Below are 10,383 nucleotides of genomic sequence, written 5' to 3'. Positions count from 1 at the left end.
TCAGCAACTGCACTTTATATTTTGTCCCGAGCACCGTGGCCGCGGCGAAGGAGCGTGTCCTTCCATGTGCGTCTACCGCCCCGGTCTCTGTCTTGGTCATGGTCGTCGCGGTCGCGCCGCCGTCCGCCCAACTACAGCCCCTGGCAGCCAGTGGAGGGCACCGCAGGCTGCCCGGCCCTAGCAGTATTCAACGTGTCGGGTCCAAACGCCAAACGTAGATCGCGAGGAAGGGGGGTGTCATCTTTGGACTCGGAGGAAGGAAGCACACTCTGGCGCGAGTGGGACGAGCGCGGCGATGGAGGAGTCCAGTCCTCAATGCGGTCCACGTGCACAAGCAGCTCCAGCTGCATGACTCCTGGGGGCGGCGCGACCTCACGGCTGGGCAGCGAGAAGCCCAGCATTGCCTCCACGTGGCCAGCCCCCCGCGCCGCCTGCCCGATCATGCGCTTGGTGAGGATCTATGCGATGTCTCCGACCCACACCCAGCAAGCGAAGGAGTAGGTGTGGCCGCGCTCGTGGGTGCGGCTGTCTAGCCTGTCAACAATGCAGAGGTCATCGAGCACCTTCCCTGCCCCCTCTAGCGACCACAGCTGCATCGGCATTCTCTCTTTGACGACTCGAACGTGCAGCTTGCAGTCTTGGGGCAGGTCGTGGTCGTCCTTGTGCCATCCCTTGATCGTGAACTCGATGTAGTCGACCTTGATGGAGCCGCGGCGCACTGCGTTCACCTTGTGCGCGGGGAGCTCGAAGTGGACGAAGAAGTCTTCTGGATCGTGGCTGGTTACACACAACAGATGTGGTGGCGTGCGCAGCTGGTCTTCGATGGCCCAGCCCGCCGACATGGGGTTGGCCGCGTGTCGGGCCACCGAAGCCGTCGGCAGCACAGTGTGCTTGCGGAGAAGGAACTCCTGGTGCTCGATGGCCGGCGTACTGATCACCATCTTGAGGCTTGACCTGGGGTGGCGCGACGCGTCGGTGTGGTACACCCGGCGATCCATGGTGGCCGGCAGGGGTGGTGGCGCCGTGCTGGAGAAGACGGATTGGCCGACCGCCCCGCCCCTTGTTCTTGGGGTTGAGCGGGCATTCACGGCGGTAGTGCCCCTGCTCCTTACAGATAATGCAGCGCAGCGGGTCGCAGCAGTCTATCCTATGATGGTGAGAGTTGAGGCACCGGAAACAGAGCCCGTCGAAGCGGCTTAAGAAGGCGTGTCTCCCCCTGTGGCCATTAATGGCGGAGCGCCTGCCGGACCGCCTGGAGATGGGGCGCCCCGAGCTACCAGCAAGCTTCTTCTCAGCGCGCCGGTCTTTGCGCGACTTAACCGCCGTCCACCCATCCCCATCGCCCAAAGAGGAGACGCTCGGCGCGGAGGATGGCACTATCACTATGGATTTCAGCTTGCTCTTCTCAAAGCGGGGGGTCACGGCTTGGACCATTGTGGAACGCATGAGCCACCTTGGAGCACTCCCCGCAGTAGGATTCGCGCCGGAGGCGCGGGGCTGGCCATTGACGCTAGGAGAGGCGGTTGAGAGTCCGAGACCTGCGACGAACTGGAGGATCGGGCTAGATCCGGCACGGATACCAGCGTGCCCCATCCAGAGGGCCCGTCGATGGAGGAGCGCGAGCGCATGGCTGCGGAGGGTGGCACACCTGCCCGGGCGGGCAAGGACGGGGTTGGGTGGCCGCCGCGGCCGGAGTGGCTGGCGGCGCGGGGAGGGGGAGCGCCCAAGTCCTTTTCATTCTAAAAAAATACTTCCTCCGTCCCATAATATAAGAATGTTTATTAATCTAAAACAGTTTGAAAAACGTTTTTATATTATGAAACGGAGGGAGTAGATAAACACACGCGTCGACGTACGTATCACATGCACTGGTACGAACTTACTATGACGTACTACACGCCACCATATTTCATATTTGTACATCCTCCCCAAAGATTATTAGGATTTGAACGAACGAACGAAAATCTCCGTAGTCATGCATGGCGTGGGGCTCTTTGTCCACCGTGCGCACGCCTGCGCCTCGCCGGAGCAGGGTCGATTTTGCGGTGGAGGTAGAGTAGGAGCCCGGAGCCGGAGATCGGGAGATGCATCAAGAGATAAATGTGTTGGGTGGCTAGCTGATGGCAGTTGGCGAGCCAAACTTAAATTTACTGCTAGCGCCGCTGCTCTTCCAGCAGCGATTCACTGGTTGCTCATCATTGCTCTTGGAAGGGTGCCTCGGGAAGGCAAGATGCTCTAACTACGCTTTGCATGCACACGTCTTTGGACTTTTGGCTTCCCGAGGGCGGGGTAGAGCTTCCGGAGGAGTACTAGTAGCAGAGTCACGAGGGGCAATCTGAAATTCAAAAGCTGGTGTGCCATTCCACTCGCACTGCTAGCACGACACGAGCACCACCGTCCGGCCAGTCGAGGAGGCGGCACTTCCCCGACGCCGATCCTCTAGTCTAGTCCATCCTCGCCGCGGCGGCATGTTCAGTGTGCACTCGCCCCGACCCCTGAGGGGTTGCGGCGGCGCCGGCGAGGGGGCGGACAGCGGCAGGGAGCTCCGCTGCGAGAACAAGGTGGCCGCGCGGGCGCGCGCCAAGGGCAAGCGGCGCGAGACGGAGAGCGCCAGGAGGAAGAGGGACGAGCAGGAGCGGCTCGACGCCGAGGAGGCCGACTACCGCCGTTCCTGGGAGCAAGGTTCGTTCGGCCCCCTCATGCACCACTGCTCTCTCTCTCTCTCTCTCTCTCTCTCTCTCTCTGTCAGTGTGTGTGTGAGAGAGAAAAGTTGAGAATGAAATCATATAGAATCGCGCACAAATCCTGCTAAATTATTCGGATCTGAATGCAATTGACTCAATCGAAGGAATTTCTCGATGGATTGTTTGTACTGAGTGTTGACGTTCTTGTGAATTTCAGGGTTTTTACCTGCAAAAAGAGATACGTACTTCGTTCCATCGAATATGTAGGTCCCTTTTAGAGTTGGGCGCAAGATTTTAAGGTTGCTGTTGGTAAAATACCAGTATCACCAATTCACCATTCGCCAATTTCAAACACCTTTTCTGTTTCCTCCCAACTACAATAAGCCAATAAATACTGAAGTTATAGGTCCAGTTGTCGACGAAACTAATTAGGGGCTGAATTGGAACAACATGAGAAAATTTGCATTGGGAGCAGTTCTGATTGGGAGTGTAGAAAGGCCTACATTTGGAATCAAATTGAGAAAACGCCTTAGACGTAAGGAAGTAGTAGGTTAAAAATATGTTATGTGAGCATTTCATGTTGTATATATACAGTACTTCTTGTGTCTGTACAGGAAATACCATAGGAGGACTATGGCTTATAACTTTGCAAAAACGTGTCATGCAATGGATGGAATTGAATACTTCCCATGCTTTGTTTCAAAAACCACGCCATGGATCGGTAATACTGCGTGACACAGCCTGCCAGCAATCTATTTCCTTTCTTCAAGCATGATACATTCACTTCCATTTAGTGGTGCATGCTGTTGTGATGTAGAATGACAGCTTCTAGAATCTGAATGTACCCCACTATGCATGTTGCAGGCAATGAGCTCTTCTACGACAGAAAATATCAGGAAGCAGCAGCTCACTATACCGAAGCTCTGAAAAAGAATCCGAATGAACCCGCAGTAAGAATTTGGTTTAGAGCGATTATACCTTATATATAACATCTGAAACCAACTTCTATGAGCTGTTTTATCTGTTATTATTCTGTCACAACACTTCTCTCAGCTGTTGTACTTTGTATAATACATTGGTTAAATTTGTTTCTCCATTCAAGTTGGATGGATCTCTGACTACTAATTTTTCTGTCACATAGCATATATTATCTATGATCTGCCTTGTTTGCTTTACATCGTTAGCTGTGGCATGCTCTGTGGGGGTGGGGGTGGGGGGGGGGGGGGCACCGTTTTATCTTGGCACCCTGATTACTGTAATACTTGCTATGATGGTAGTGCTACTTTTATGTGACACAGGGCACCGTTCTATCTTCGCACCCTGATTACTGTAATACTTACTATGATGATAGTGCTACTTTTATGTGACACAGGGCACCGTTTTATCTTGGCTCCCTGATTACTGTAATACTTACTATGATGGTAGTGCTACTTTTATGTGACACAGGGCATCGTTTTATCTTGACACCCTGATTACTGTAATACTTACTATGATGATAGTGCTACTTTTATGGGACATCCAGGTTTTCAGAAACAGAGCTCAGTGTCACATATTTCTAGGAGCTCTGCCTGAAGGTCTGGAAGATGCAGAAAATTGTATTGAGCTGGATCCTACTTATCTGATGGGTTACGCGTGTAAAGCGAAGGTTCAAGCACTGATGCAGAATTATGAAAGTGCTATGGCAACATACATAGAGGGTTTGAAGTGTGATCCAAACAGTACTATTGTAATTGATGGCTTTAAGAGGTAGCTTTCCAGCCCTCTGTTTGCCTTTTTTTTGGATTAGTTTGAATTCTTCACATTAATTATAACATGGACTGACGTTTGTTTTTGTTGGCCTAGATGTAAGACATGCATTGAGAGGTCTAAAGGTGGTGACGTTGGGCCTGAGGATTTAGAAGACATTTTGGTTAGTCCCTTCCATCATTATTTGTTTCTGTTTAATTTTCCACACACATTTCTTGCATGCATGGTTCACCATCACTGTGGCAATCCTTGTGCAACAGGAAACAAAGAAACTGTACTGAAAACCTTCTAATTAGTACTCCCTCCGTTCCTATTTACTCGTCGTGGTTTTGAACTAAAACCACGACGAATAAATCGGAACGAAGAGAGTAGTTAAACTTTAAAAGTACCACTTATGGTGTACATGAAGCACAACTCAATGAAAACCTGCTAATTAGTAGTTAAACTTTACCCCTTCCAAACAATCTGGTTGAGTTTTATTACCCGAAGTCACTAATTATTTGCTCTCACTGATCCTAACAGAGAGATTGGCATTCAGACATATTTCTGTCTAATGAACTTAAAAAGTACATGGAAGAAGTTGCAGTATTCAAGAAAGAAGCTTCTGATGAGCGCTTGAGGCGGATTGAATCTGAACAAACAGTAAGTTAATATCATGATGTCCTAAAAAATTATAAATGATAAGCATTTATTTTTCAAAAAAGCTATCTTATCTAAACTGGAGGGCCGCACTTGCAAATTAGCCCTATGGCTTATGCGTGCACTCTCTAGATTAAACCATTCTTACTACTACAACTTATCTGGACTTGATGCTATTTATGCCAAATGAAACCATATTAATCAAGCCATCTATCACAGATAAATATGAATGAAAGTGTGTGAAGAACGGAGACAGGTCGGGAGAGCAGACCCCCGTGTCGCCTCGCTTTGGCGACACGGGGGGAGAAAACCTAGCGCCGCCACCTTCTCCCCCCTTCCTCCCTCCAGCCGCGCCGCCGCCAGAGGGCGCCCACCGGCAAAGTCCGGGCCGGCCCCAAGGAAGGCGGCGGCGGGGCGCTAGCCCTTGCCGGTGCAGCACGACGAGGAGGACGGCGGCGTGTCGCGTCGGGGAGCTCTGCGCGGCCCAGATCTGGTCGGTGCGCATCCGCGACGGGGAGATGGAGGCGGCTGGCCGGGCGCCCATCGGGCTGCTCATGTGCGCGCGGCTGCGCGGTGGAGTTGCTGGGCATAGCCCGCGCGGCTTGTGGGCGCAGGGGCGGCGCGGCCCGTGCGGCTTGTGAGCGCTAGTGGCAGCGTGGCGGCGCGGCCGCGCGAGTCGCTGCCGTGAGATGCTGCGGGAGGACGCGGGCTCCCCCTGGAGGACGGCCCCTGGCTTGGACGCGGTCGGATCTGGCGAGCCGGCCGGATCTGGCGGCTGGGGGTCAGGAGGCGGCTTGGCTGGCGACGGGGTCGGCGTTGCTGCTGACCATAAATCGTGCGGTGGAGGAAAAGGACTTTCCTCTTGCAGAGAGGAGCCCGACCCTCGCGTCGCCCACACCGGGCGACTCGAGGGGAACCCCAGCCGCCACCGACCGCCGCCCCTCCTCCCGGCCACCCCCGCGTCGCCGCCGGCTCCCCGTGCTCTCTCGTTGCGGCCTCGCGCTGGCCGCGGTGCACCTCAACCTCTCCTTGTTGGGTGCGGCGCCCCGGCGTGTTGCTGCTTCTTTGGCCCTCCGTAGCTCGCTTCGCAGCTCATGGCTGCCTAGATTGTTGGGCTACGGCGGTGGTTGGCCGACTTGCTCCGGTTGCGAGGTGGAGGAGGCACTGCCGGGTGAAAACTTCATCGACGATGACGGCTGCAGCCGCCATTTTTCCTTCTTGAAGGCGTCGAGTTTGGCATTGTTTCCCTCCCCCCCCCAAGCACTCAGATCCCGAGAGAAATCTCGGACCCGGGGTTCCCCGTGTCGGATGGTGTCGACGTCTCTACGCCGTTTCCTCCTTGGGGGCATCTTCTTGGATTTCTTCTGCTTCGGGTGGACTCGCCTCTTGCTGCTTCCTCTCCACCTCGGCTTCGATCCCTGGCTGGCCATTGTCCTTGGCGACTCGAGTGGAGCTTGCTTGGACATCCTGGGGTGGCCTCGACGACGCGCTGCCCTTCGACCTCGGCGGCAGTACACCGGTACTGCGCCCTTCGGTCTCGGTGGCGTGTTGCCTTCTCGGCTTCGCTGGCGGCACACCGGTGCCGCCACTCGAACTCGGCTATTCGACGCTCTTCGTTCGCGCCAGTGATGCTTCTCGATATGCTTCTACTTCGGTGTCTCCTTTCTATCAGGGATGTGCTTCATGGTGGCCCGGACGACGTTTGCGTGGACATCCTGGGGTGGCCTTGGCGGCACGCTGCTCTTCGACCTCGGCGGCGGTACACCGGTGCCGTGCCCTTCGGTCTCGGTGGTTTGTTGTCTCTTGGCTTCGCCGGCGCACACCGGTGTCGCCGCACGAACTCGGCTATCCGACGCCCTTCGTTCGTGCCAGTGATGTTCCATTGCGAGTTGCTGTTATGGTGCCCGTCTTTTTCTCCCTAGGCCTTGTTCTGGTTCATTGTCAGTGGTGGAACAAGCTGCTCAGCGGAGCTTGCTACCTGAGATGTCGGCCTCCAGGGGTTTCGGTTTGGTTCTGTTGCCAGCCTTCCCCTCCATTTTGTTTTTCTTTCTTCTAGTTTTGGGCTTCCTCTTGAAGCCCTCCCCTGTTATTTCCTTTTGTGCCTTTGTGCACTTACTTGTATCTGTACTGACTGCCAAGTCACTTTCGAGTGGGAGTATAACAAGCGGTGGGGTTTTGGCCCCCCCGTCAATCTCGAAAAAAAAAATGAAAGTGTGTGAATTATGCAGGCTAGGACAGCAGAGGCAAACCAGGTGCAACGACAGAAAGAAACTGAGGAGCATCTGTCCAAAATACAACAAGAGTTGCAACAAGTCAAAGCTCGACAGGATGAGGTTGCTAATCAGCTACAGAAAGCTAATAAGCATAACGAACATGCTCAAAATCAGCTTTTGGAATCAAAAAAGTTCCATAGTGAGGAACTTCAGAAGGCAAATGAGCATAGTTTGAATCTGCAACATCAGCTCACTGAGTCCAAAGAGCGGTATAATCAGCTTCAGTCCAAGCATGACGTCTTGCTAAAGGAACGAGATACTGCACTCAAAGAGGTGGAAAAGTTACGCCGGAAAAGTACGGCGATGCCCTACGTGTTTTCATTAGCTGAACTAGAACGTGCAACAGAAAATTTCAGTACTTCAATGAAGTTCAGAGAATGTGGGGTTGCCTCTGTGTACCGAGGTGTCCTCCGGAACATGAAAGTTGCAATAAAGGTGCTGAGACACGATGGTCAAGGACGCTCACAGTTTGAACAAGAGGTAGTTCTACTGAACTCGCTCTGAAGTTTATTTTTCCGATGTCATGCTAGAAAAAGTTGGTGATTTCTTGCTTCTTTTCAGTCAAAGCTGGAACTTGAATAAATTAGTGTTTCCAAAACGACTCGTTGTAAATAATTGATTTTGTATTTATTTTGCAGGTTGCTATCCATAGCAAAGTGAGACACCCCAACCTTGCAACTCTTCTAGGAGCATGCAAAGAGGCATCGACGCTTGTCTACGAGTCCTTGCCAAATGGTAGCCTTGAGGATTTCCTTTCATGTGAGGATAAGAGGCAAACTCTGACCTGGCAGATTCGCATCCGTATTATTGCAGAGATATGTTCAGCTTTGATCTTTCTGCACGAGAACAAACCTGACCCAATTGTTCATGGCGATCTTCAGCCTGCCAACATTCTACTTGATGCCAACTTAGTCAGTAAGCTTAGTGATTTTGGCATTTCTCATCTGTCAATCCAGTCCAACAGCAAAAGCACCAAGCATCCCGTGGATGACCCTACATACAAGGACCCAGAATGTGTTGCCACTCAGAAGATGACACCTCACTCCGATGTTTATTCTTTTGGAATGGTAGTCTTGCGTCTTTTAACTGGAAAGCCACCTGTCGGTATAAAGAAGATTGTGGAGGATGCGATGCAGCAAGGTGACCTTAACTCTATAGTTGATTCCTCGGCCGGTGACTAGCCTGTTGGGCACATCCAGCAATTAGCAGACCTTGCTCTCATTTGCACTGAGCAAAGCAGCAGGTCTCGTCCTGTTCTTTCAGGCCAGCTCTGGACAGCAGTTGAGAACATGAGGGATGGTGCAATGTTATTCTCACCTTCATCTTTGAGTTTGGTGAAAGATGAAAGCATCATACCATCACACTTCACTTGTGCTATATCTCATGTGAGTAGAAAGGAACTCTATGCTTTTTCCCTGTTCAGGAGCACATAAATAGATGACAACACTGATTGACTCGAATGTGTCTTTTGTTTCGTCTATTTCTAGGCACTCGTGTGATTTTAGTAGCTCTCTTATCTTGTGACTAATCATCTGTTGTCAACATTTCAGGAAATCATGAAGGATCCTCACTTCGCAGAAGATGGATTCACCTACGAAGGTGATTTAATCCGGAAATGGCTTCAAAATAATAATAGATCGCCGATGACCAACAATCCACTTCAACACCGGAAGGTCATCCCAAATAACAGTCTCCGTTCTGCCATTCAGGAATGGCTCCAACAGCACAGCACGCTTCTGCAATGATCTTTCTGGCTGCAAGCTTTTGGCGCTACCGCCACGAGTACCACCATGGCGTGTCGATGCGTGTTCCCTAAACCTTAAACCCTCGGTGATGCCTATGAAAAACTCTGCCAAAAAAACGAGCTAGCTATGCCATACCTGAACTAGTGATCACTGGAGTGATTTATATTCTTGTAATACTACTGTTAAATCTGCCCAAGCAAAGCATCCAGCTAGTATACAATTTGTCAAGTACTCAACACATGCTATTGAGTCATGTTTCTTAAATTTGGATCAACATCGAACTATCCATTTCAATCCATACATGTGCCATGACATTTATGCACAGTCATCCCTGATGCGTGCTTAATTAATCAGTACGCATACAGGGATTGTGACGTCACTGATTACATGAAGTATCTTAATGATTACAGTAGTATGTAGGCAAACATTAATGTAGGGGTGGGAGGCTGCGGTGCCACCGAAATTGTGTGTGTGTGTGATGAAAGGTGAACCGTCTTCTTTATCGTTTCCTTTTCTTTTTTTTATTAAAATTAGATTAGACATCGTAATCATCAAAATCATCCAAATTGTGTGTGTATGTCACCAAAATCATCCTAAATTCGTAAATCATCCAAATCAAGCTAAATTCGTAAACAAATCATCCTAAATTTGTAAGCTCGTTCGACTTGATCTTATTTCATATTCAAACAAATTTGTTTGCTTCAAGGTCAACTTGATTTCCTGCGCAAAAAGAAGGTCAACTTGATTTCCTTTCACTTATATTTAGGCCATAAAGTGAAGCTACAATTTGTACAATGACGGTTTTCTTGCCAAGGCAAGAATGTATGTGCCCCACAAAAATACAAAATGTATGTGACACATTCGCAATCGTTTTTGTGGTGCAACCCGCAAAGTCATCAAAACACATGATTGTTTGCGCCGGTCACAGGCTCCGAATGGCATGGCGTCCATATTGAGATTAATCTCCTCCAATGGGAGAGGGCCACCTGATTTCTTGTAATGTTTCTCTCTAGTTGGTTGCATTGCGGGCCTGCGGAGCTCGTTCTCCTTCCGACATGTTTGGTTGAGACCCCGTCTATTAGACCATCTCTAACCCTTCCCCATTAACTTATTTTTCTATATACTACCATCTATGTAGACTTAATTCTCAAAACTTTTTGCTATGCTAGTTTTCTCATTCATTTGCAAACATAAACCCCATTTGAACAAAAAAAATCCCTCTCGTTGGGGTTTTCTCCTCTTGTCGACCTCTGCTGGTGTTTTGTTATTTCTGAAATACCTGAAATTTTGTTTTGC

The 10,383-nt window shown here is 50.6% G+C and overlaps 1 pseudogene; it reads left to right on the top strand.

Moving 5' to 3' along the window:
• Positions 1 to 2,359: 2,359 nt before the first annotated feature.
• LOC123160818 (U-box domain-containing protein 70-like) lies at positions 2,360 to 9,357 on the top strand (annotated as a pseudogene).
• The last annotated feature ends 1,026 nt before the right edge of the window (positions 9,358 to 10,383 follow it).

Source organism: Triticum aestivum, chromosome 7B, assembly GCF_018294505.1.
Source record: "Triticum aestivum cultivar Chinese Spring chromosome 7B, IWGSC CS RefSeq v2.1, whole genome shotgun sequence".
NCBI classification, from domain to species: Eukaryota; Viridiplantae; Streptophyta; class Magnoliopsida; order Poales; family Poaceae; genus Triticum; species Triticum aestivum.
The sequence above is the reverse complement of the archived record's forward strand: the minus strand, read 5'-3'. Positions and strand labels throughout refer to the sequence as shown.